The sequence below is a fragment of the Triturus cristatus genome, chromosome 7, assembly GCF_964204655.1.
Source record: "Triturus cristatus chromosome 7, aTriCri1.1, whole genome shotgun sequence".
In the NCBI taxonomy this organism is placed as follows: domain Eukaryota; kingdom Metazoa; phylum Chordata; class Amphibia; order Caudata; family Salamandridae; genus Triturus; species Triturus cristatus.
This window is the reverse complement of record NC_140590.1, coordinates 1,075,555,238-1,075,578,261: the sequence shown is the minus strand read 5'-3', so window position 1 is coordinate 1,075,578,261 and position 23,024 is coordinate 1,075,555,238. Positions and strand designations below refer to the sequence as shown.

At 44.3% G+C, this 23,024-nt stretch overlaps 1 protein-coding gene across 3 annotated transcripts in view; it reads right to left on the bottom strand.

Moving 5' to 3' along the window:
* The window catches only part of ARHGEF37 (Rho guanine nucleotide exchange factor 37), a 246,029-nt gene that overhangs the window by 143,697 nt on the left and 79,308 nt on the right, over nucleotides 1-23,024 (bottom strand). Inside the window, exon 1 of one of the 3 annotated variants that reach the window (XM_085618184.1) lies at nucleotides 20,867-21,096. The exons of 1 other annotated variant lie outside the window; for it this stretch is intronic. The gene's annotated coding sequence lies outside the window, so the exon portion shown is untranslated. Of the gene's footprint in view, nucleotides 1-20,573; nucleotides 20,704-20,866; nucleotides 21,097-23,024 lie in introns of those variants that run through there. One more of the 3 variants, XM_085618186.1, reaches the window with a different exon arrangement.

The window sequence follows — 23,024 nt, the reverse complement described above, 5'->3', positions numbered from 1 at the left end:
ACTCCTTTCTGGGAAGCAAACACATCCTCGCTCCGGGACTTGGAGTGGTTTGGGTGTCCGTGTGAATATGCTTGGCCGGGCTAGATCCTTTGAGATTCTCTGAGATCTCTTCTTGGAGGAGCATGCTATTCAAGAAGTTTCTTCAGGCAGACTTACAGAATTCTCTGCACCAGCTCCATGGCACGGACCAACCAAAGCATCGTCAGTAGACCAAAAAGGCTAAAGTTGAAAGGAAATAGTGCAGCTCTTCTCCAAATCCAGACTCTAGAACTGCAGTGGCAATGACACATGAACATGTACAGCGGTGCTTTATACTTCTGTGCCAGGTAATTTGTTAGAGCCTAGATAGCGCTGGGGAGAGACAGCTGTGTGCATCTAGCAGCTCTGAAGTGTTGGGAGGGGAGCAGCGCTTGTGCCCACCATTGAAAAGCCAACAATCTGAGATTGATCAAAGGCAGCATCTTCTCTACGAGTGGAGATAAGATAGCATAGCAGAAAACAAGAGGCATTTGCGGTGTCCTTGTTTAACAATCCCACAATGAGGAACTGGAGGACAATTAGAAAGAGCCTTCCTGCCTCCAGACAATCCACGAGAACCAGTTAATAAACAGCCTTCGTTGGCTACAGGCAAACAGGAAGTACACATTAGTGTACTCACGTGTATGCAGCCCCATAAGATAATAAAGCGTCTGGACTCTGATTGGCTGCAGAATTCCAACTGCGTTACAGCCAAACCTTACATTTAAAAGTGCTTCTGTGCCTTCGAGTGTTTCACCCTGGTTTTCTCTTGGTGGTTCTGCATGTATCCGTTTACTTATTCTATTTGGGAATGCCTCGAATTATTTTATTTTTTTGCAGTTTTTTATAGCGCGAACTCGACCCGAAGGTATTGGAGAGCTTTACATGAACACCAGCTACATTACTTAAAGACACATTCATTTTTGTCAGGCGCGGGGAGATTACGTGATTTGCCCAGAATCACAGGATGTTGAGCGGACGCTGAGACTCGAACCTGCCCCCCTAGTTCCAAAGTCGGCAGCTAAGGCTGTTCTAAGCATCAGTACCTGACCTCTGGGGAGAGAGCCCCTTCCCTGAGGACAATGAGGCCCTTTTCCCTCTCACAGCTCGTTGCTGAAGAAGATTCGGGTGCTGGCAGGTTTTTCGTGTATGTTTGGCTCCTGTTTTCCAATCCTGTATGTTCTTTCCCTTTGTGTGCTGTTTTCGTTTTTCCCCCCGCTATCACGATACCAATGTAAGGTACTTTTTGTTCTGGTGATAGCAGTGAGCTTTCGGTAACTTACTTGAGACTGTTCCAACTCAGACAGAAGGCAAGGAACTAGATGCACGGGGCATCAGTGACTTCTGCCTAGCCCAGTGCTGAGTAATGCCTGTAACCATGGCAGCCTAATCTTTTCTGCGACTTTCAGATTGCTTTTCATCCAGTTAGATTTCACGATTAGAGCAACCTATGCTATAGTTAAGGAATACGTATCAACACAGGGCTCTCTCCCTGTGTACAACGCTGTGAGTCACTTGTGACGTTTACATGCAACGATACTTTAAATTATCTTTTCTGATTTGTATGACGCACATCTGCCATTTGTATGACGTCATAACTCTGTGGGCTGCGTGGCACGAGTGGCTTAACAGCTCTCTGGTCTTACTTCCTGGCCAGAGACTCGGTTCAGGTGGTTTGTGGCTAGTAAAGGGCTCAATTAAAGTAATAATAATGTAATACATTTAAGCTCATCCACAAAATACTTCTATCATTTCAAAAAATGCTCAGTGCGAATCATGACATTATGGCCTAGAAAGGTATTTGCGCCACCAGGGGGAGATTACAGTGTTATTGCACGAAATGGGCAAAAAGGAAGGTACAGCAAACGTCACACAGCATTTGCTTTGCCAAAGATCCCGACCACTGTGTCCAGTGCACGCAGTAGTGCACATCGGTGTAAGCTTGGGGAAGTGATCTACGTTTTATTCAGCTTTATTCTTTGACTTTATGAGGCGCTTTCGCTAAAGTGCCGTGCATAACAACTAATGATACAATAAAAAGCTATAAAGACATGTACATTGTGGAATGGGAAGGATTCTCAATGAAGGGAAAGTTAACAAGTGATCTTCAGGCCTAAAAGAAAAGAAGAGAGTGTGGGAGTTGACAGAGTATATAGAGGGTTAATTACACATTTAGTAGCAAGAAGAGAGACACAATGAAAACGAGGAGCAACACTTGAAGAGTGACCAACAGACAGAAGGAATCGAGTTGCTGAATGAAGGACCCGAGTTACTGAATAAATATTTATGAAAGAAGAAAGATGAGAGGGGCAAAAATGAACTATAAATATTACAGAGAAAGCAACATTTGAACTGAGATGGGAAAGTGAACAAGTGAAGCTAAGCAAAATGCAAAGAGAAAAGTGTCATATGAAGAAGTTTGAAAAGGAGGTGGACTCAAGCCTTAAAAAATCTAGAGAAGAGAAATCAACCAGAAGTGAAGAAAAGCAATCTAGAGAGCAGAAAAAGAAGGAAGGAAACAATTGTAGTGGTGCATAAAGTAAGAAAAGAACACCTCTGGCAAATGTATACAAGTTGATATCAGCATGTAAGCACAACCATGGTGATAGGAGTAGAAATTGAAAGGGGTGGGGGGTCAAAGATGGTAGGAAAGCTTCTGGCAGGTTAAGATAAAGGAAGAAAGAAGCAAAGAAAAAACGTAAAGGTGGAAGTTAAGTCACTTAGTATGTAAATCATGGGAGATGAAGGAATGAAATACTCCTGGCTGGCCTCTATTTGTATATGCCCCATGAGAGGCGCTGCTTAAGTTGTAAAACAATAAGTGGCAGGCCCAAAGTTTTCCTCCGAAGCCTGCTGCTCGCACTACCAAAGGCTGAGGAATGATAAATACCAAGGCGGTCTCCTATTGCTTTCACTTTAATGCTGTTTTATTCACCCTATCCCCCCTACCCTTTATCTCAAGCTTGCAGATTCTTTATCATCCCTGCTTTCTTCTGTTGTCACTGATTTCCTATTTTTCTCTCTCCTTCTTCCTTCTCTGCCTTTCTCCCTCTTATTCTGGCTCAAAGTCTTATGATGATATATAAGTATCGGTCCCCAAAAATGAGTGCTGGTGCTCCCTGCTTGCAACCACCGGCTCAAATTAAGTACTGGTGAAAGATAATATATACTCAAGAAACATATTAAATGTACCAAAAACCAGAGTGGTGAGAAGGGAGCACAGATGTACGGGACAGACTTAAAGTTAACCTTCTTGTGTCAACAGTGGCGCATCTTTCGATAAGGCGCAGGAGGATCGTCGTCTCACTGCTCTAAAGGAAAAATAAAAGGATAATAATGTATTGTTATTATCATTTCATTTTCCCTATTGCAGTCAGTGGTGGGGCGGGTGGAGCTGGCCAGAACAGGGGAGGAGTGCTGTGCACTCCCATTTGCGCATTAACTGTTTGCCTGTGCCGACCAAACAGTTCATGCGCACTTTGCATGTTCCTACCAGGCTGCATTATACAGCCTAGTGAGGAACATGCACAGGTTCCCTGTACAAGTCTGAGCACCGATCCACGGCACTCAGACCAATCACAACGTTGCATTGCAGCAGGGGAGCCTGAGTACCTGGGTGCTTTCTACTGCCGGCTGGGACAGGAAGATGAAGAGGACGGAGGAGAGGCAGTGGCTGGCCGTTAAAGGTGAGCCCTTTTTTAAAATTCGATTCCTGCCCCACCCCACCTCGAACCAACCGTCCGGTAGATGCAGCAACTGGGTGTCAATACCATCTGGTGGCTCAGGAAGCAAAGCGGCATCTACAGCTCAGAGGACGATGGAGATGCTGATTGGAGAGATGCTGATGCTGCATTGAAAATGAGCAACTGGAACAAAGAAAGCACTTGCTGTGGCAAGGAGGGGAACCTGAGTAAGGGGATTTGCAGCCAGCAACTACTGCAGCATAGCTTTTAAAACACACTCAGCACAGGCGGGCTGGGCCAATGCTTACATAAGGGAAGGTTACTGTCCCTCGTGCCTCACTGCCTGTGCCTCCCTGCTCTTAATGTGCCCTGCTGCACTTCCCATGGCCGAAGTATGTCCTGTAAGTCTGTGTATTTTCTGTTTGCTTCTGGTTCCCCTACTTTGCTTTCCCATACGAGCCTCCAAATGCCTTTTCCCACTGCTTTCAGTGGGCAGCTATTGACTCCCTGTCCCCTTTGCCTTTCTGCCTGCATTCCCTGCTGCCTCTCCAACCAATACACTGAACCTTCCTCTGCGCCAGCCCATACTTAGGATGCCCCCTTTTCTCAATTCATGCACCCCGTGTGCTTCCTGTGCTCCTATGAGGGTCTTTCATACCCTCGTACTGTGATGCCTGTGCCCTTCGTCTGTGTTTCCTGTACCTCCTGCCTGCACTTCCCTCCGCGTTTACATGTAGTAAGTACAATACTACCCTGGAACAGAGCGGCCTGGCCCAGCACCGAGCAACAGAGAAGTTATAAAGAGCAACAAAAGAAGAGAAAAATGAAACCAAGCAAAATAAACGGGTCTTAAGTTTTTCCCAGAAAATAAGTCATTCTGCTATCCAGAGGGAGCGAGTCCCATCCTGTGGGAGTCAGCAAAGAGAAGAACCACCCCCTATTGTGGTCTTACGAAAATAAGGTATAGAAAACAGACAATTAGACACATACCTGAGAGGACAGTAAAATGCCTCTGAATGAAAATGGGTCAGTGCTACTTACCAGCCTCAAAGGCAACTCGTCTTCTACAGGGTGTCAGTGTGGAAGAGCCACGGAAGGTGACACACGTGCTCTTTTGTTCTAGGTCAAGAATGAAACTAGCAGCAGAGTTTTGAATTACAGGTGGTACCAGGGACATGGAGTAGAAAGGTGAAAACAAGCGAAGTGTTTAAGCAATGCAGTCAAGACATGAAGCATAACTGGACAAGAGTCTTTCTAAACGAGGAAGAAAGCAGAGCCAAGATCTATTCAGCAACCAGAGTTCGAAAACATGCTCTTTGAAGCTTAGGGTACAGGCACTTAGGGCAGGATTTGGAAGAGCATCAAAGTCAGACAACCACCAAGCATCGGACGAAACCGATTCAGAGCTGCAAAAAACCCTACGTTCTGTTTTACTAGATTTTAACCGCAGTGGGTTAGAGTCCAAGTAGACTGCGATGCCTCTAGTCCTTGGAACGCGATTGATGCAAGATAGAACCCATAAATAATTGCATGAACCATATGAAGCAAGTCAGTGGAGCCCCATAAGTATTAAATAGGGTTGGGCTTAAAGCTGACCCTTAGGAGAACCCATATGAAAATGGGTTTACTGCTAGAGAGATGGAGTGCAGGAAGACTATTGAGTAATGCCCTGTCAAAAAGAAGCCAATGCAGGGCATGCTGTCTCACACCCTCCTCTAAGACATTTTCTAGAAGGATGGGGTGGGAGAACAATAAGGTTTTACAAAAACGGTGGCAAAACTAAGCAAGCATTGACAAAGCCAAAAGGCCTGCATTTAGCGTCAGACCCATTGAGTTTGCCAAAGCTTGTTTATCATGTAAATAGTTCATCACAAAAGTGCTGTGAGGAATTCATTATCATGAAGCTGACTAGAAGGGAGATATTAAAATGAAGATAAGAATGAAGAAAATACGAAAAAAGCCCTAGGCCAGGGATACTCAAAGTACGGCCCGTAGAACTGGATGTATGACGTTACAACGCATACTTTTACAACGCATGCACTTACAATGCAATTTTTACAACGCAACATCCACTACAACGCATTCCATTACATCGCATGACAATACAACGCATTTTTAAAAACTACCTTTACAACGCATTCCATTACATCGCATACTACCTTTACAACGCATACCATTACAACGCATTATATTACATTGCATTTAAGGTAAGTGTTGGATAGTATAGGGGTAAAAATTACTATACTCACTCCAAGGGGTGCAACAGTAGGGCAAGTGTTGGATAGTATAGGGGTAAAAATTACTATTCTAACTCCAGGGGGTGCAACAGTAGGGTAAGTGTTGGATAGTATAGGGGTAAAAAATACTATTCTAACTCCAGGGGGTGCAACAGTAGGGTAAGTGTTGGATAGTATAGGGGTAAAAATTACTATTCTAACTCCAGAGGGTGCAACAGTAGGGTAAGTGTTGGATAGTGTAGGGGTAAAAATTACTATTCTAACTCCAGGGGGTGCAACAGTAGGGTAGGTGTTGGATAGTATAGGGGTAAAAATTACTATTCTAACTCCAGGGGGTGCAACAGTAGGGTAAGTCTTGGATAGTGTAGGGGTAAAATTTACTATTCTAACTCCAGGGGGTGCAACAGTAGGGTAAGTGTTGGATAGTGTAGGGGTAAAATTTACTATTCTAACTCCAGGGGGTGCATACTTACCTTAAATGCAATGTAATATTATGCGTTGTAATGGTATGTGTTGTAAAGGTAGTATGCGATGTAATGGAATGCGTTGTAAAGGTAGTTTTTAAAAATGCGTTGTAGTGTCATGCGATGTAATGGAATGCGTTGTAGTGGATGTTGCGTTGTAAAAAATGCGTTGTAAGTGTAGTGCGTTGTAAAAGTTGCGTTGTAAAGGTTGTTCCCCGTAGAACTATTTAACCTTAGTGAATCAAATTATAGCGGTGCATTCAGAACTATTTTGTTTAAAGTGATGGTTTTCAAACATGAGTCTAGAGACGCTCATGCTTCCCACCCTTAACCTTCCCAACAATGCCATTAGTGATTACATCCAGCATGCATCCTGAAGTCATGTATTTCAAGGTCCTCTTATATGTGATAATGAAGAAAAAGGAGGGAAATTTATAAAAACAATTGACCAGGCTCACACAATTTGGTCAAGTGGAAAAGCTGGGATTTATCCCCGGTTTTCTGGTTTCACATTGCGCAATTGAGATCAGCCCCTAACTATACATGCTTCGCTTCCACTACACCCACTTTATACCCCCCTCGCCTGGCTGGCATCAGTGTGGCCTTGGCCACACCAAAGAACAAACTTTTGTGGGTCCCAGGAAAATGTTTGTGAGTACTCATGCCCTAGGCTATTATTAGGCACTGAAGAAATACTAGTGGGTTGAAAGGTACCAACATTTCCTGAGGCTTGCATGGGAGCTTTTGTTGTCCTTTATAATGAATGCAGAGTAGGTTGCGGTGCCCATTTGAACTCGTTGCAACACACAAGCACCAGTGCAAATCACTAGTAAATTTGAACATAGTGCTCTTGATCAGTGCTTTATAGATTTTAAACTGTGAACGTTACAACTTTGATGTGTAGGAGAGGTGCTCTATGTGTTTGCAAACCCTTTTTGTCTCCCTGATTTAAGATGAGTACTGTACTGCTGTTAGGGAATTCCGGTAAAATATTGTGTGAAAATTATTGTGAGACACAAATATTACATCAAAAAAATCATGAGGTCAAGAATATTCTATATGACTCCTTTGGCAGTCCTGGTGGAATCTTTTGGCGTGTAGGTGGTCTCATACGCTGACGACACGTAGATTCTTCTAACCTGGGATGGTAATATCTCTAATGCCCAAAACAGATTTGAATCGTGTTTGTAAGCGGTATTTCAGTGAATGCTCTGGAGTAATCTCCAGTGCAACACCAGTAAAGAAGTAATCCGTGTTTTCGGTATCCTTCCCCCTTCTTGGGGCAGATAATTGTGGCCTATCTCTGCTCCTTCTCCTCTGACTCCTGCCACAGTTGTTTAGAACCTTGAAGTGAAGTTTGACAATAAATTGCCCTTCAATTCCCAGTAGGACTGTGTGGTTTGGACTTGTTTTGGCCTTCTCAGATCCTTGAGAAAGTTTCTGCTTTTGCTTCCCTCACACAGCCAGGAAATGGTAGTCCATGCCCTCGTAACTTCTCAGCTGGACTATGCCAATGCCTTATACTGGGGTCTCCCATTATACTAACTTAAGAAACTCCAGTTTGTACAGTATGCCACAGCCCAGCTCCTTCTAAATATTCCGAAAAACAATTCAATTCATGCTCATCTCAAGGAATTCCATTGGCTGCCACTTTGGGAGAGAGTGAAATTTAAGGGACTAGTGTTGGCCCATAGAGCCTTTTATGGGTCAGGTCCCAGCTATCTGGCCAAAGGACCCACACAATATCATCCATCAAGAACTTTTTGCTCTTCGGATGCGCTGCAGGTTGTGTTGCCAAAAATCAAGAGGAAGAAAAGGAGAGGTACCCCTCTCTCTGCTCTGGCCGCTTCTAGCTGCAGTGTTCTTCCTCTATACTTGTGTGCTACTAAAGATGAAGGTTCCTTTAAACATAGCTTAAAAACCTGGTTGTTTTACTGTGCCTTCTAGTTTATTTGTTGGAGCAGTAGACGTTGAGCCTTTAGCGCTGGGACACTCTGTAGAGTAGCTGTGTGCTCTATAATTATTACTTAATTGATCGATTGATTCTGGGACAGCATGCAGAAGACAAAACTATCATGTATTTAGGTATTGAATATCGATTTTTAAAGTAAACAATATAATACTGTTTTATCAATATAATAGTACATATTATTCTTTTATAATTAGTTTATTACATTTCAGTTATGTTAGTATTATTTTAGTATTATAATACTATTTATATTGCCCATGACTGCCTGTGTAAGGCCTGGTGCCTCCCTGCTAGTGTTCGTTCTATGTCTACAGACTAGAACGCCTCCTTTCACATGTCCCTTGGGGTTCATTGCCTATTCCACATGTGCCAGATCACCAGTACCCTTGTACCTCCTTGAGCTCTGTGCCTCCATGTCCCATGCTTCCCTACTTGCGTCTCGTGCTTCCTGTTTGTTGCCCTCCTTACTCACGCCATTTCTTTGCCTCCCTCAAAGTGCCGCTCTCTGCACCATTGACACTGACCCATGTACTCCCTCAGGTCCACACTGCCTCTTCACCCATCTCAATACTCCCCACCCTGCACTACTCTAGACTTTTGGGCCTTGCTGTTACCCGTTCCACACTGCCGCTCTATGCCACCTTAACCCGCGTGCTTACCTGCCCTGTGCACCTACCTGCTCCTCACCCCCTTTCAATTCCATGCCGCCTGTCCTCCCTGAAATCTTTTCTCTCAACCATGCCTCTCAGCTTGTGCTCCCCTATTCGCCCCCCTTATATCTCCACCTCCTTACTGCTCTGCATCCCTGCCACTGCACTTCTAAGTCCCTCCCTGGGGTCTCCTTTCTGCCCACCTATGCACTCTCTTGCCCTTGTGACCCCTGCCGCTCCCTCCCTGTGTTCCTCCGCTGCCTCCTTGCTCACCTGCCCTTTCTATAAATCGATTCTGAAAATACTTTGGAACTAGAGTCAACTGTTTTCTGCAACACAAGATGATGCAATTAGTCTATGAAATACTTGTGAATGAGTGAAGCTTGCACTACTACTTCCCATGCAACGCTGTATCCATGGAGGGAGGGGTGTGTGTGTGTGTGTTTCTTCCTGGATTACACTCCTGCAGGCAACAATGTAACTGTCCTGTGCGGGAAGGAATCTTGCAGTTCTGCAGTCTTTATTGTGCCTGTTACCTGTAGCTAAAAAAAGAGTTATGTCAAAACTTCACAAAAAACACAACTATTGATTGTGCCAATGGTCATTTCAATTATTTTTCAGAAACCCTAAACTTGGTTACTCTTGTTATGGTCCTTCCCAAAGCAGACAGTGCCGTGGATTTCTAGGACTCACTCTGTGCACAAGATCACTTTCAGCTTAGCTTCAATCGATGATGCCTGCTAGTCCTGGCCGGAGGAACAAGATAAAAACAACGCTCAGACTAAAGAAGCACACGGGGTCATGGTGCTGTAGGTAACTAGGTAAATATAAGCTACTGACATTTCCCCATTTCTACCCCTGAATGCACGACGACGGTAAACAACCCTCTCTGAAGAACCATTTTGTGGTCATGTATTTGATACCAGCCAGTCAACGTCTCTGCCACAAAAATTCACAAACAACATCGTAACAATCCTTTGGATAATTTCCCTGTAGAGCCCTGTAGTCACGGCGCTTCTCTACACCGAACAGAGCCCACAGAACCCTACTTGTTTGCTAGAGCATCCTTTCTTCATACCAGTCCATTCTGCGTTATACTGTAATAAGCCTAACCCTCTTTTCAATGATCAACGACTTCAGGATAGATGGCCACTCGAAAAGTGACCACTCTCTTCAAATCATCATTTTTTTCCAGACCACAACTATAAATTTGAAAAGATAAATATGGAAATACCCGAACTTGGAAAAATAAGCAAGAATAGACTGGTGCTCTTCACCCCTCAGTGTGCATCTGGGGTAGATGGTCAAATAACAGCATTTCAGAATTGAGCCCAAGAATGGATGAATTTCAAAAACAATCTCAGACAAGCATATCCCCCTTTCCCAAGATACTGCAAGTCAAAGCTCACAACTACGACTCGTCCTAATAGATGGCTCTCCAAACAGCAAGGGCTGGCAAAAAGGAAAGTAAGTAGGCAATTGAGAATTCTTAAAAATCATCCTCTTAGCTTAAAAACAAGTCAAAGGGATATAGTAATAAGTTCAGAAGGGAATTTCAAAACTTAAGATCAAAGGTGCAACAGGGCCAGATGGCCTTCCTACTGCCTCTTTGAAGAAATATGGAATTTTAGTCTCAGACTTTGGCAAGCTTCTTTAACAACTGCCTGGCAACTTGATCAATCCCTGATTCTTGGTGAAGAACAGTTTTACATCTACTTTTGAAAGGAGAACCACAACAGACCAATCTAACTACAGACTAATAGCGCTTATTGAAATTGGGGCTAAATTCTTCGCTAGCCTGCTATCAGTTGATTTTGAGCCCAGGGTAGAGCAACAAAGCCTTTTTCCCTTCAATCAAGCAGGCTTCCGTGGGGGGGGGGGGGGGGGGGGGGGGGGGAATTGTACCTCCAAAAGTCTTATTGCCTTGTCCATTCTGCCTGGGGATGCATGCAGCAATAAAACACCATGCTACACCTCTTTTGTAGACTTTAGGTCAGCATTTGACAAAGTCTCAAGAAAAACATGATAGCTTAAACTGAAATATTGGTGAATCTTCTCCCTTACTCAAACCTGCAATCCAATTACTTTATTCTAAAACCTGAGTCACCGTAAAATTGGGCATCTACACCTTAATTTCAAAAGGAATTTAAACATCAGACAATCTAATACAAGGTTATGTGTTAGCGTCCTTTATATTCAACCGTTGCATGAATGATCTCAATGAAGCGTTGGAAGGCTAATTCACATCCTCAATGATGAGCTTTTAAGTCAATCACAAGCTTACAAAGCACGGATGATATTGTCCTATTAAGTCAGTCATCCATAGGCCTACAAAGAGCAATAACAACGCTGTCAGGCTACAAAACCAATCAAGGCCTAAAAATAAACATTAAGAAAAACAATGTTTTGGCTTTTGAGCTCAAATATGGGAAAACGGAACAAAGCATAAAACAGTTCCTCGATAAGCATCTAAATGGTGTCCACATACTCACATTCGGGGGTCATCTTTGACATGCACTGTAAATGCAACTCACGCTTCAATGAAATTCAAGGTAAGCTCTCTTCAATGAAATTCAAGGTAAGCTCTCTTCAATGAAATTCAAGGTAAGCTCTCTTTCATTCACCTTCAAGTCCCTCTTCAACAAACTACAGTGCCACTCACTGGAGCCAATTCTCAGTATCATCCGTAACAAATTATTTTCAACACTTTGCTACAGAGTGGCAATTTTGCGACGTTGCTGGATATTCTTCATGCAAAAAAATGTATAAGTGAGGTGTCAAACTTCAACCGAATACAACACAGGGTCAGATCCATCTTGAGCTTGTTCTTCGGAAGTAGGCATTAGTACACTGAGTGGCATTCCTTAAAGCTTCCAAAAAGATGCACAAGTTACCATCAAACTCTCTTGACCATTTGGTATGGACAGAAATATTCATGGAAAGAAAATGCAACCCATGGTCAGACTAGGTAGCAGGATACCTTCCAATCTCAGTCTCAACCATCAATGGAAATGGTCAATCCCTTTCACCTCTTTCAAAAGATTGCTTACTAAAGTGGTAAAGAGACTTTTTACAGCCACGTCTACTGTCCCTCTTCCCATAATTCCCATAAAATCTCTATCACAGCTGATTTACAAATGGCACTACTGATGGCAGTCTGAGAATCATGGTCAAGAATTCATTGTTATTGTCTCTGACCACTACTATTTGGACAGGTTGTATGCACACTGCAATAGTAGGTACTGTCAGAAATTTCCCTTAGAGGGCAGTCAGAGAATCTGGAAGTGGTGGGCTGAGTGAGAAGTTAGCTTTATTGGGCAGTGGATTCTGAAATTGATGGATATTTTCTTATTTACTCAAACAGCCTTTAAAACCCTTTACATGGCTAAATGAACACTCATAATGTTCAATAAACGTGCTTACAAGTTTCACAGTATTGTCCCATTAAATTGTGGTATTCAAATAAATTCAAAATTATGACATAACATGTACCAAACATGTGAATCTTTATATCCTTGAGGTATTAATGGAGTTCAAGAATTTTCACAAGAATGCATGTGTTTTCTTTAAAACTAATATGTACTAGTCATTTTCAAAAACGAAACCTCAATAATAGGAGTTTGTAAAATCAGAGTGAGACCTGAAAGATATTGCCTAACAAACGTAGTGATATGTTAGGTAATGTCATTAAATTAAATGACTAACATGGACTGCAATGAAAATATAAAACATGCCACAGACAGAGAACTAGAACAGAAGGGTACAGGAAACCACATTAATTTTAATTTAAAAAATTCTGTTCTTGGGATAGATAGTCTCCATACCTCTTGATCACTGAATATGCCTGGTTTGGAACTGATTTTACCATTCATGCATATTCACTGACAAATTATTACACTATATAAAAAAACAGCTTAAATAAATTTGATCCAGAACTGCATTCACTTAGCATGTTTCACTCACAGATGTAATGCAGTCTGGCTTTTTCAATAACATTTACAATGGACCTTAAACCCTTCGATAAGTTCCCACTGATGGGAAACTTCATTCAATGAAATTTCATGTCTCGCTTTAAATACAAAAATCAAAAGATCATCCAACTGTTTCTTTTTTTTTAAGTACTTTTATTGCAATAAAAACTGCTTAGTTATCATCCCAGTTTATAGTGAAAGACAAAAAAAAGAGCATCAAGAAACTCCAAATCTCAATTTAAATCATCACATAACTGTGCAGTTATGTTTTTTAAATATCTTATACAGGTGTCTATTAATAAATTAAGAATGGCCATACTATAATCCTCAGTGCGCCACATTTATTTCCAATGTACAGATATTGTCTAAACAATCCCCTTCCTTATTTAAAATTGCCTTTGACTTCCAGGCATGAAAAGAGCAAATTAGTAATTAACGCACAGAAGATTCATTAACCCCTCGCCCACAAAGATTTTTTTCAGGTTTTTATCAATACCCACCTCTTTTCTCCCAGGCTTAATTTCAGAATAAAAAGCATCAGGCTATGACTGATGAATTAAAATACATTTTTTACAGCAGAAGTTCACCTTCACCTATTCGAGGTATAATTTGGTATGGCTCTTGTTCATTATGTCATCATTTAAAAATGTGTAACCTAAACACTTTACCACTAATAACTCAAGATAATTGTAACCCCACAAAATAACCTGTTACAACAAGGTATTATTTGGAATTATTTACAAATCTTAAAATACCTTTTAATACCGAAGTTTTATCTAATGAAGATGTTTTCACGATTTACCTCCGCACATCATATTTTTAAACTTCACACACCAAGCTGTTGATAGATGGCTGCCCCACCAGTGTTATTCTTATCTGTTAATATTATTCTCCATCAAAATCCCCAGTCATACTTATCTAACTCGTGGTAGCGTCAAATCAGTGCCTCTTGATTGCCCCACCACATGTTTCTGATCTACACAAAGCCACAGTCACAATTTTCTTGCGGTATAATTGTTTTATTGGGATTAAGGACTGATGGAAGTGAGCCTCTTTCACCCGGTGTCACTGTGCCTGCTGCATTACAGCAGCCTAATTATCTGGCACGCCAGATTGTCACACCTCACCCACACAAATACACAGATTTCAATAACAGAGCACAGATTTCTGGCCCTGCAGAAGGAATATCGCGGTTCCATTGGGCCCTAGGCTGGCTGTGTAAGAAGTTTCTGAAAGGGCGTGGGAGGTCCTCGTCCTGCTCCACTGGTGAACTCTGTGGGAAGCTCGCAAGGGAGGGTTTAAAGCGCCCCGGCCTGTAACACGGCCCTTCAAATAGGCACCACACCTTCAATTCCTGCTAAGTGCAGTATGCAAAAAAACAGAGAAGTTTCAGGAAATACCACATGTTCTCAGCACAGTTAGAAATAACGGAGTTCAGACTTCGAAAACATTACCCTCAGCTCCAGCTTGTTTGGATGCTTTCGGCAACTGATTATGTTTTCTAGAATTGTAAACTTTTAGCCTGGCGTAAAAAAGAGGTATGTCTCTTCTGGTAAATACCTAGACACATTCTCATTTCAGATAACGAGTGTGTTTTAATGATCGCAACTCATTCAGTAAACAATATGCGTCATCTTAGGGCACATCAGCTGATCCGAGCACCTCAAGGGAGGAAAATGTGGCAGTAGCGCCAATGTATGCACCAGGCGGAGAGAGTGGAAGCAGTTCCACGCGTGCTGTGCGTTCAGTAACCATGACAACCTTCCACTGCTGTCGCCTGGGGTGGGTAGAAAGTGCACACTTAATGCCGGAGGCGCCGAACTGTGCATGAACAAAATCTACGGCTTCACGTGACAGCAGCAGGGCTACATGCAGCAGGTGCGCAGAAAAACAGGGTGACAGCAGAGCTAACTAAAACGGGTGCAAAGAAAGAATCTAGCGTCGAGGGCATGTGTACAATCTACAGCAGCCATACATACGAAGACAGCCTCGGCAGTGCTATTGTGACCATCCAGAAATACTGCGACAACAGTGCTGCCTGCGACAGGCTGTTACCGAAACAGGGAGTCAAGCAGAATTACCGCACCTCTCAGTGTTGGATTGGGATCAAAAATTGTCCCGGGCACCTTAAAAAAAACAAAGTGGCCCACATCTGCGGATTGCATCTTTTTTCAAAACACTGGTTCAGTGCTTTAAGTGTTATAAAAAGGTGGTGGTGGTGGGGAGGGGGGGGGGGTATAAAACAGGCATTTGACAAAAAAAAACAAGCATTTGCAATGCAATAGGTCTCGCATTTACAGGAGTTTGAGCTATTGGCATTGTAAATGACAATGCCTTTTATTTATGTTTTGGTTTTTAAAACATAAAATAAAAGGCATTGTCATTTACAATGCCAATAGCTTCCTTGCGTAAATGCGAGACCTGTTGCATTTTCAATGCTTGTTATATGAGCTTCAAAGACTTTTGAATGGAAGCATTAAAAGAAAACCTCTCATAACTGTACCAACAAATAGGTCCTTTTTCTCACCAGGCACATGACATGCTTGATTAGAAGCTGTGTAGAAATAGCGCTTCGCGGTACTGTGGTAAACACTAATGTACTGGAATCTTTATTTGAATCCCTTTCGGAGCAGTCAGTAAAAGTGGCAAATATAATTGAAAAATTGAGCAGTTAACATGCACCTTTTGGTTTCACTTTTCCAAAATTATCCTACATAAAATCCTACTGAGCAATGTGCTGGGGGTTACTCACTTGGTGCACATGGGGTCTAAGTTTATACTTTTTGACAGGGCTGTTTTAAATTACCAGTCCAGCCCTGGACGTGTTCCAGAGTCAAGTCAATGACAAAGAAGTGGTCCAAATACTACGTTCAGAAGGGGGAGGGTGTGGCTTAACGGCCAGTGCAGCCGACTTGGGCGCTGAGAGATCCAGGTTTAAGTCTCGTCTTGTGCTCAACATCCTGTGATTCTGGGCAAATCACTTCTCCCTGCCTACGGACAGTGCCTACAGACCCTCATGGGTTATTAGCGGCGCTATACAAATCCAAGTATTATATTATAGTATAATTATTAAGAAGAGAAAGAGGCAGCCAATAGACGAGGATCAAATGTCCAAGCAAAATGGAAAAAGTGGCCTAGAAGGAGACTAGATAAGAGGGGGGGGGAGAAGTGGCCCGAACGCTACTCCTAAAAGCTGATGAAACACAACTAGTAGAAATGGACAAAGTATTGAGGAACTATATGCAGCCGTTCCAGGCGTTCTGAATTTCCGGTACCGACGGGAATCTCTGTACGCAATTACGAGTTTGCAGACCAAGAATTACTTGGCATAATTCTGCATGGAAAGCTGCATGTTTAAAGCTACAGATCACATTTTTAATGAAACTGCACTACAGCAACAGCACCGGCCCTGATATAATATTAATGGCCGCCGAGCAGCACGGTAGCAGCAGAAAGCCTTTTAGACTCTTATGCAACACGTAGCTAAATTAATTATTTGCAGGGAAAGCATCCCATACCCCCGGCAGCCTCCGAGGGATCAGTGAGAGGCGGACTGCGGAGGCGCTCATTAGCGACCCTCAAATGTCAGACACTGGGAGGGAAGAAGAGGCCTGACAGGGAAGGAGACACAGCGACACAGAGATCTGGAAGGGAGGGGGTGCGTGAAAGACAGGGACAGCGAGGTACAATGATGGAAGAGGTGGCGACGGAGCGCTCACAAAGAGGGGAAAGGGCGCGAGGTAGACGGGGACTGCAGGTTAGACAGGGACAGCGAGGTACAATGATGGAATAGGTGGTGACGCGAGAAAGGGAGCGGGCACAAAGAGGGGAGAGGGCGCGAGGTAGACGGGGACCACAGGTTAGAGATAGGAAATGATGGAAGGCTCGTGAGAGAGAGCAGGATAGAATGGGGAGAGCGGGAGAGACAAAGAGCAGTAAATTCCGACATAAGCGAAGAGAGAGAGAGAGCAGTAAATACAGACATAAGCGAAAGGGAATGGGGTCGTAAGAGAGACAGAGGCCTAGGAAAACGAGGGGAGCCAGGTAGAGAACAAATGCGTATTACGAAGAAAACAAGACAAGCCCGGCTTCTAAAGTGCTCCGGACGCGAGCGAGCGCCTGCCACGCGAAAGTGAAAGCAAATTTGTTACGGTGAGACGTGGCGGAGCGTGCGCGGGTGCTTGGCGGGGGCAGGGGAGCGCATTCCAGGCGGGGGAGCAAACCCTTTGAAGTATGATGCCAAGGGCGCCAGTGGGCTGAAGCGCTTCCCCAAACGGATTGCATGGCGGCACGATGCACGTGATTGTGCGTGTGCTCGCCATGCAATCCACTTTTGGCAGCACTTTGAAATGCCCCTCTTACTAGAGTCTCGCATAGCGATTGCGTAAACGCAATAGCTAGGCGAGACCTAAAAAGGATGAATATTTCCTACTCTCCCCTCCCATTTAACACCAACGGTCAATGTTTTTTGTTAAAATATTTCTTGATCTAAATTAAAACACTATGTTCAATAAACACAGGTATTACATCTTAAATTCAGTCTGGCATATTACATGAAAAAAATTATTTGTTTTTGATAAATTACAAGTTAAGCATAAGGGAAGACAGGAGAGGCTATTTTTATGTTAATGTCATTGCCATCCCTTGGCAACTAAAAGTAAGGAGAGAGAGGGCCAGCATCTCAAACAAGGCAACTCAATGCCATTGATTATTGGGGAGAGGTGCCTTACGGCCAGAGCTGCCAACTTCGGAGCTGGGGAACCAGGTTCCAGGCTCGACGCTGGCTCCGCTTCCTGTGATTCTGAGCAAATCACTTAATGTCCCTGTGCCTACAAAAAATTAATGTGTCCTTGTGTAACGTGACTGGTGCTCATGTAAAGCGCTCCAATACCTTCGGGTTGAGTTTGGGTATATAAATCTGCAACAAAAAAAAAAAAATAAGCAAAGGACACCCCCTTTGCCCCCACATTCAGGCGCTGCTCTCGAGTTACAGGTGTTCATTGAGTGAAAGCGACTATCAGCCCACTTGCTGACTTGTCGGGGGTAGTAAACGCAATACCAATGCAATTATACACAGAAAAACAGGTTTTTTTAGTCATGTTGTGCTTATCTGTCCTGCATCTAGTGTATTTTGGTTTCTCAGTCATTAGGGGTGGAAGGTTCGTCAGCTCGGACACAAGGGTCGCACCAGAATGCACATGACACGCTCAGCAATACACAAAGGGCAACGTCGTGACATCACCCAAGACACCTAACACAACGCGTAATGGGCACTAATGATAGCATACAGACCTGGTGTGAGACATTTCATAGGCCTGCACAAACTCAAGCTCTGCGTGGACCCAAACAGATAGGTCCCATAGAAGGGCGACATAGGATGTACGATGTGATGCACTGTTTCAATGTCTGAATCTTGAAGGACTGCAGCCATGGTGTCATAACCCTTGTTAAATCACTGTTATGTTGTAAATTGCCTTATCATATTTTTCACTGTGTTTTCATTCTTGTAATGTCGAATGAGACGTTAATGTTATACACTTTGCGCTGCAAACCTGTTTAGCAAAATGTATCAGATCAAAACTGTACAATTGTGTAAACTGAAGTGAATTATAATTATGAAACTCAAATAAACAAATGTAAACAATAAAAATATTAGGGGTGTAAGGTTCGAGCCTGGAATGCTTGAATTGGCGCTATTTTGGCTCGTCAGTTCCCATGAGAAAAGGGCCGAGCCACAGCCAGACATCGGCCCGAGCCAGCCACGAGCCTTGCTTTGCTTGCCCATCTTTACTTCTAAGCACGACACGTCGTGCTAGATACATTCATGTTCTGGAAGTGAACCTGGTGCCGATGGGTACAGAGAGGTGAAAGTGCATTCCTATGCAATGACTTCCATCTGCTTCACCCGTTTTGTACTAACCGTTCCTCCGACTGCATGAGTCATTAAAATGTTGGTTCTTAGGAATACAGGCCTAAAGGCTACATATATCCAGTGCCAGGCGCTTTCATGATGAAAAAAAAGCCACTTTTTTTGTAAATATTTTTACATGGGCATTTGTGCTACTCCATGACACTATTGCCAAAACATAATTAACAATACGAATGTGCCCCATTAAAGTGGCAGGGGGTAGCCTGCACCCTGATATGATGCTATTTGGCTGCTGGATGGGGGTTAGTTAGTGGGAGTTGTGTTGATATTGCTTTAGTTAGTTGCAAAACCGGAGATTACTGTCACATTTGTGTGACGCACACCGGTAACCTTTTCCAAGTTAATATGGGAGCCTGATGTATAGCTGTGCTGTTCTATTTTACAACGACCTTACATTAATTGCTCCAATAACATTCTTTTTTTAAACGTGGCAGGAGGTTTATATTTAGTTAAAGATAGAAAGGGAAACATTATAACATTACTTCTTTACCGAGTTTTCTCTAGAAGCAAAGAAAACAAGCGAGATACAGCAAACACATGTGAAAGACAGTAGGGATCGCGTTCGGGAGATACAAGCAGAGCATCAAAGGGCTGGGTGAGAAGGGAGGGGGGAATGCAATGAGCAGAGGAGCAGCTGTTTTGAGGATGTGGTTTACGTTAAAAAAAGAAAGTGAAAGTGATCGCATTGGGGAGATGCAAGCAGAGCATCAAAGGGCTGGGTGAGAAGGGAGGGGGGAATGCAATGAGCAGAGGAGCAGCTGTTTTGAGGATGTGGTTTACGTTAAAAAAAGAAAGTGAAAGTGATCGCATTGGGGAGATGCAAGCAGAGCATCAAAGGGCTGGGTGAGAAGGGAGGGGGGAATGCAATGAGCAGAGGAGCAGCTGTGCACGTGCACGCCATCGTGCACTCAAGCTCTAGGCCAGCAAAACCATGTGGGTAGCACTTTTGAAAACCCACTTACAAAATGTCTCAAAGAGACAGCTTTCGCTGTCTCAGCAAGACCTAAAAAATCACGTTGCTGGGGCCCTTTGCGCAAGGATTAGTTCACAATGGTGGCCCGCACACACACAGCCCATATCGACCACCACGCTGGCCAAAAAAGCGGCCCACAGCTGGAACTCGGATACCGGCCCACTGCCCGAGTTCCCACCTTATCAGCCTGACCCTGGCGCCCCCTCGCCATCAATAAAGGAACAGCGTGAAGCCGGCCCCACTCCTTACAACAGGTGAACAGCTAGAGTCTGACAGCAGCAGCGCTGCCTCCGCGGGTGTTTTGGCGCCGCCGCCAGAAGCAGTGATGCCTGGACCAGTCGTACAAACACAGGGCGACAGCACCAGGGCTACCTGCACCAGGTGAGCTGGAGAAGGGCAACAATGGCCTCATTATTTAATTGACTGAAGCTGATGGTGTGTGCTGAAGTCAGCTGCGACGCCAGGGGAACTGAGGCATCATCTTTGCTTCTCCACTCAACAAAATTGTTTGATCCTAGGAAATCCGTCTCGACTCTTTTATCTTCAACCATTGAGAACGCGCTGTACCTATAAAAACAGAACTTCTATCTAAATGTGGCACTTGTGTGCTTGACCATTTGCCCGAGTATACATCACACCACATTTGCATACGTGAAAAACAGCTGCACCCAGGACTCACACGTGGGCCGTATTTATGGGCGTGCTCCGTGTTCAAATGGAATGTGGTAATTTTCTGTCCCCCAAAGCTCCACGTTTAGGGTGCACGCCACGCTTCCTGACATGAATATTGGTAACCGTGCCGCCGTCCTTCAATGCGCAGCTCCTGCACGGGCATCTCACTGCGGAATCCACCCGGCACCAACACGGCCATTCCCTGAAAACAACCTGCTATGTACAGGGCGGCGGGGGGCTCACAACAAGCGCTCACCGGGCAGTGAGCCCCCTCCGAGTCCGTCATCTCCCCCTTCCTACCTTCAAGTGGTACTGTCCGGATCCTAGTCCAGCCGCCGGCGCTTCCTCGTGTATTCCTCTGACCAGGGTAGGGCCGCCTCGTAGCAGTGCAGGAGCAGGGACAGCCGCCGCGCGCCTGTGAAGCCAGCCTCTGCCGGAGCGCGTGCGTCTCCCGCTGCCGGGTGGGGGCCGCGGCTGGTGTCACCCCGTGCTGCTGCTGCTGCGCCTGTCACTCTCTGACCCCGTCTGTCGCGCGGAGAGAGGGAGGGCGGCCAGTGGTTCACAAGGTGACGTCAGCACTGTGGGCAGAGATACTGACGAGGAGGCAGTCAGCAGGTGCGCTCACCGTCCAGGGGAGAGTCACGGGAAGAACTAAATGCACTGATGGAGCAGGTGATGGCCGCGTGCGCTGCTGTGAGAGAGGGCAGGCTGAGCTAGGTGAGGGGTGGCATGGTCACTGACAGGAATACATTATTTAACCCTTCATACTCAATGGTGCCAGTGAGCTGACGATAAAACCTGCAAGTCATAGTCTCGATTACCGGCGGAGCAAAATCCCCCTTTCATCATTCCGAGGTTCTCCATATGTGTACCACTGGACTGCGAAAGAGTAACAGCGGTCACCCGCAACTATATCCACGGCTACAGAGCCGCGGCTTTGTGGCAGCAAGCACCACCTAAAAAGCGCCTGACTGCCCGTGTGACATATTTGTACGGTTACGGTATAAACACTTTATACGTATACATAGTTTACCTTTGCCGAACACATGGACACAGAAATACACTAAATCCTTACACACATTGACATAGAAAACGTCCGCATATACCAACAAAGTGACGTACATAAACATGCATGTACTCAAAAGCGATCGCACTTTGAGACACGAACACGCAGAAACCCACTCCTACACTACCGGACGTTGAAGTACCCATGCTAGCTTACAGACACCACCTAGTTACTCAGACAAAAAGACAAGGCTGCACATTAGCACATACTAAACGTCGTATAGACACCCATCCATACAGACCAACACACAGAGACATGCGCACTCAACACACATGAAGCGAGCAAAGGACACACAGCCCAGCAAAGCACAAATATAATCAGATGGCACACACAGAGGCTTCCAAAGGTGGGCGGTGCTTTTCACAGACATACAAAGGGATGGACAGATGGATTCCACCTTCAATTACTCTTAATCTTTACCGGTTTGCAGAGCAGATAACATTTGAGGTAAACAAAAGAGTGGAGCATCAATAACCATTCAATCCTAGGCCTCTCCTTGGAGGTGGATAATTAGCTACCCAAGTCACCATCCACATAACGTGGGGAAAAGATAAAGTGCAACTGTAAGAAATATAAAAAATCACTCAAGGTGTCATGGGGGCAGGGCTACCTCGCAGTCACCCTAGCTGTTGGTTGGTCCATGTTAACTCTTGCTCACGTGAGAGTCTCCCTAACACCCAGTCTGATTGCCAAAAGATGGATGACATTGCTGAACAAACCTTAAGAATACTAAGTGATGGTTGGCAAATCTGATCATGCCCTCGGATAACTTTTTACGGGGTGGCAATTCTAGGTGCGCAGAAGATTGGCAGGTAATGTTTGTCAAATCATATCTCACCCTGAGGATTAATCTCTGTTGGATGGCAGATATGCACAGCCACTGAGTCTTGCTAAACGACAGGCCACACATTTGACGACAGACTAATTATTGCTGTGAGTATTACTGAGACCTGTGAAGACATTGGCAGCATTTCCAACAACTCCAGATGAAATCGTTTTTTTGATTGCTACTGATGAAGGATGAAATTCAGATACACATGTCTAGAGATGTACAGCACTATCGGTACCAACTTTGGTGAAAAACTATAGTCAATATTGAAGTAAGTGCTAATTGTGAAAAGCTTTCACTATAATGCAAAGGGGCAAAGTGTGCTGGCATATGAGGCAGTTTTCCCCATCCGCCTTCTGTTTAAAAAGGCTCTCTTGAGCCAGTGAGCCGACGAGTTTGTGGAGATGCATCTCTGGGCCTGTGAGAGGCTCTGAGACCTGAGAGGACTCTGGCAGCATTCTCAGCAACCCTTGATAAAATTAGTTATTGATTTCTACTGATGAAGGAGAAAATACAGAAACACGTGTCTAGAGATGAAAAGCAATACCTGCAACAACTTTGGT